Genomic DNA, 5,000 nt, shown 5'->3' on the forward strand with positions numbered 1-5,000 from the left:
GCAAGGTGAGATCTGTAATTAATAATGCATTGTTCCACTAAACCACACAATAAATGTGTGTGTGTGTGTGCGTGTGCGTGTGCGTGTGCGTGTGTGTGTGTGTGTGTGTGTGTGTGTGTGTGTGTGTGTGTGTGTGTGTGTGTGTGTGTGTGTGTGTGTGCGTGTGTGTGCGTGCGTGTGCGTGTGTGTGTGCGTATGCGTGTGCGCCGTGCCTGTGTGGTGTTTGTGTTTCTTACATGCTGATACAAACACACACACACACACACACACACACACACACACACACACACACACACACACACACACACACACACACACACACACACACACACACACTGCATGATAACAGTTAATTACCTGTAAGGTGCAGGGGGTTGTCATGGAGCGAGGCCCTTCAGCTGACCTGGCCTGTACTCCGTGATGCTTGTCTAGCTGACCTGGCCTGCTCTCCGTGATGCTTGTCTAGCTGTGTGCTCAGCCTGATCTCACAGAATTCTGTGAAATGGACATGGACTTTGGCATTTTGGCCAGCTCTTGCTGCTTTTATATGCTATATAATTTTAAACTTACTTACTTACTTATTTACTTTAGAGATGCACCAGATCCAAGATCCGGTTCCGGATAATAGGGTTTTTCACAGGATCCGTGTCCGTCAGGATCTTACAGTAAGCAGTGGATCCGGTATCATGCAGTTACCTAAAAATCAGGATCTGGTGCATCTCCAGCTTAGGCGTTTCAGTCAGTCTTTCACAACCCCAATCGCTGCATGGAGTGAAAGCCCTTCGGAAGCAGCAGTGGCAGGCAGTGTGGCAATGAGTCTAAAAAATAGTTTAAGCCAACGTAATAAAAAGAGCCCAGTGTGCGAGCAGGCTATGTGTTTCAACACTTTTGCAGGATCCGGTATCCGGATCCGGATCCAGCAGGATCTTAAGCATTGGATCTGGTATCCGGTGCATCTATTATTTACTTACTTACTTACTTGGGACACAAAATCTGTGGAAGGTTCACAGATTATAGCCTGGCTCTCGCGAGACCCCTAGTGCTTCGTGCATCTTCGTTACACTTCGGATGACAATCCATCTGCGCGAGAGTCAGGTTCACAGATTATACATTTTCCACTTGTTTGATAGGCTTCCAATTTTTGGTAAAATCGGTGAAACTGACAGATTTTGTGTCACAACAGTGTGCGTTCATTTCAGAGCTTGTCTGCCTGTCTATCTGTGTGCTCAGCCTGTCTGTCTGTCTGTCTGTCTGGCCCTGCATGTCTTTCTGTCTTATTTGGGATGCTTGTGTGCCAGTCTGTCTGCCTGCCTGCCTGCCTGTCTGTCTGTCTTTCTGTTTGTCTGCCTGGCCTGTGTGCCTGCCTGCATGTATTTGTGCCTGCCTATATATGTTAGTCTCTTTATCTCTCTATATCTTCTTCTGTGTCTCTGTCTGCCTGTATGTACTTTAAGCATCCCTTGCTCTCTACATCTCTCTATATCTCTTTCTTTCTCTCTGGCTGCTTGTTTGCTTGCCTGTCTGCTTGCCCGTATTTCTGCCAGCCTACATTTAGTATATCGCATCCCCCTTACATCTCTCTATGTCTCTTTCGGTCTCTCTGCCTGCCTGTATTTCTGCCTGCCTGTATTTCTAGTCGGCCTACGTATATCTCTTCCTCCTTTTATCTCTCTATATATCTCTCTCTGGCTACCTGCCTGCCTGCCTGCCTGCCTGCCAGTCCAGCTGTCTATAGTAGCGTTTCTCAATGGGGACGCTACAGCCCCCCAGGGGATTGGGGAGCTCTGGAAGGGAGGTTGAGAAGGATACAGCTGACTGGGGGTGGGGCTTAGTTCCCATAGACGAGGCATTGGTCTATTTTATTTATCAATACTAAGGGGGGCGTTGTCAGGCTTATGATGAGGTCAAGGGGGCACTGGAAGGCTTATGATGAGGTCAAGGTGGCGTTTGTTAAAAAAAAGGTTGTCTATGAAATTTCCAGTATCTGCGTCCCGGCTGCCTCCCTGCTTGGCTGCAAGTCTTTCTTCACTGCTTCTGCAGTGGCCATAATGTTTAGCTGGGGTGTAAATCTGCCCATGTGGAGCTGACAGCTAGCGGATGGCTTGGACCTGCTTGCCAGCCTGCATTACAGGACTCTCTGCCAGGCTAATGTAGTATGCACCGTAGTAGAGACGAGTATGTCTATCTACTGGTCAGGAATGTACGTATGTCCGTTTGCCTGCTAAAGATAAGCAGAGTTGTATAAAGCTATTTGCACCCATAGCTATAGTGAACGTTGCTATTTGCACCCAGGTGTAAATAGTCTTTGTTGCTAATTGCACCCGGTGTGAATAGTCATTGTTACTATTTGCACCCTGGTGTAAATACTATTTGCACCCAGGTGTCATTGTTGCTATTTGCACCCGGTTGTACTGTAAATAGGGAACATTGGGTGCAAATAGCAACAATGGCTTGTCACACCCGGGCACATATAGCAACAATGGCTATTCACACCCGGGTGCAAATAGCAACAATGGCTATTCACACCCGTGTGCTAATTTACAGCCGGTTGCAAATAGCAACAATGGCTACAACCGCTTGCAAATAGCAAGAATGGCTATTCACACCATTGTGCAAATAGCAACAATGGCTATTCACACCAGGGTGAAAATAGAAATAATGACTATTCATACCGGGGTGCAAATAGCAACAATAGCTTTTCACACCCAGGTGCAAATAGCAACAATAGCTTTTCACACCCGGGTGCAAATAGAAACGATGGCTATTCACACCCGGGTGCTAATAGCAGCAATGGCTATTCAACCGGGTGCAAATAGAAGCAGTGACTATTCACACCTGGGTGCAAACAGCAACAATGGCTTTCTACACCTCGGAACAAATACAAATATTGGCTATTCCCACCCCGTGCTAATAGCAAAGATGGCTATTGAAATCCGGGTGCAAACAACAACATTGGCTATTCACACCCGGGTGCAAATAGCAAAAATGGCTATTCACACCCGGGTGCAAATAGCAAAAATGGCTGTTCACACACGGGTGCAAATAGCAATAATGACTATTTACGCCCGGTTACAAATAGAAGCAGTGACTATTCACACCCGGGTGCAAATAGCAACAATGGCTATTCACACTCGGGTGTAAATAGCAACAATGGCTAATCACACCCGGGTGCAAATAGCAAGAATGACTATTCACACCCGGGTGCGAATATCAACATTGGCTATTCACACCCGGGTGCAAATACAGTGGAATCCGCTTATAGTGGTCACGTTTGTCCGAGCCAATTTGAACACTGTAAGCGATTGATTACTAAAACCGAATTTGTATTATTTCACCCCTTTTTTTTGTCTCTACCTGTCTGGCAAAAATGAGCGCTGAGAAAGACGAGGCTTACATGCATTTCAAAGCATAGACCACGCACGGGTCGTCATCTCTTATGATGTCAAATAAGTTTGTAAAGTTCCCATTCCACAAACGTTTTCTGGCGAGTTTCTGCACAGTGTGATTCAGGTTATGCATGCAAAACGCCGCAAGACTGCGCACTTAAAATTGCCACGCCGATAAATAACACACTGTTGCATAGCCTGCTGTACAGTAGTAGCCTACAACGTGTTTTTTTTTTTTGGACACCGTTTAAAAAAAGCCACGCAAAGAACTGGTTGGAATTGGGAAAGTCGCGCTGGGATAGGAGAGATGAGAAGGGCGAGGGGGAGTGGGAGGGACTCGTGGGGAGACGCAGCCTGTACAGCTGTTGCAGTTTAAACACAAGGTAGCCTGAGGAATGCCAAGCTTCGCCAAAACATCTCGTTGGCTCGTTTTTGGTAAATTTTCATACGTTTCGAAGAGCCTATGTTTTTCATTCCCAGAATAAGAGAGACATGATTCACGTGCTTGCTGCCCGGTGTTAACTCGTTAGGCTACATTGGCTAGCGAGACAGAAGCATGTGTACACAGCCTCATCACCAGAGAGTTTCTATGTAAACAAGTTGCGTCCCCACTCAGTCGAGCCATGCCTGCAGTTCACTGGGGTGCTGTCGGGAGAGCGCAGCCCATTCACTGTATGGAGTTTGCACTCCTCGGTTGGCGCCCCTAGAGTAGGCTACAGTAGGCTACCACCCGGAAAAGTGGCGAGTTGAGTCTCGCGCAATACCCTTACAACCTATCTGGCATATACAGAAGCAGACGTCGGGAAAGGAATCGCGGGAGTAAAACATGAAATGGCTACACTGAGTTTTTCAATACTTTTTGCACATGTTTACATTCATAAAATGACAAAAATGAACATTATAAGCGGATTTTTGATCACTGTAAACAAATTATTTAAACAGCATTTGTATAGAAATGATTCTGTCCCAAGCTTTTTGATCTATATAAGCGGTTGATTACTATATCCGTGACCACTATAAGCGGATTCCACTGTAGCAACAACGGCTATTCACACCCGGGTGGAAATAGTAACAATGGCTATTCACACCCAGGAGTTAATAACAACAATGGCTACACCCGGGTGCAAATAGCAACATTGGCTACTCACACCTTGGTGCAAAAAGCAACATTGGCTATTTACACCTAGCCTGGCGCTCACACAGACCTCGCACTTGGATCTGGAAATCTTAGAAGAAGAGTCCGAAGGAATCAGATATTTCACAGCCTGACCAATCAGAATCGCGGGGCAGGATCGCGGTGTGTGGTTTATACAAGTAAGTGGTTGAAGTAGTACTGATTCAAAAAAGCCATGTGAATTCTCCAATCAGGTTCGAGCTGTTTTGAACACACCCACGCCTTTCCAGAGCGATTGACAATATTCCAACCATCGCGTGAGAACCAAGTTAATTTACACCTGGGTTCAAATAGCAACAATTGCTATTCACACCCGGGTAACTTTTTTCCTATTCTCACTTATACTACCACCCATTAATATCTACACTACAGTATCTTTGGGTAACATGCTACACATGTATGTTTTCTGTTTCTATACATGTCAGTGCTGAATGAAAGAG

Source organism: Engraulis encrasicolus, chromosome 23 (genome assembly GCF_034702125.1).
Source record: "Engraulis encrasicolus isolate BLACKSEA-1 chromosome 23, IST_EnEncr_1.0, whole genome shotgun sequence".
NCBI classification, from domain to species: domain Eukaryota; kingdom Metazoa; phylum Chordata; class Actinopteri; order Clupeiformes; family Engraulidae; genus Engraulis; species Engraulis encrasicolus.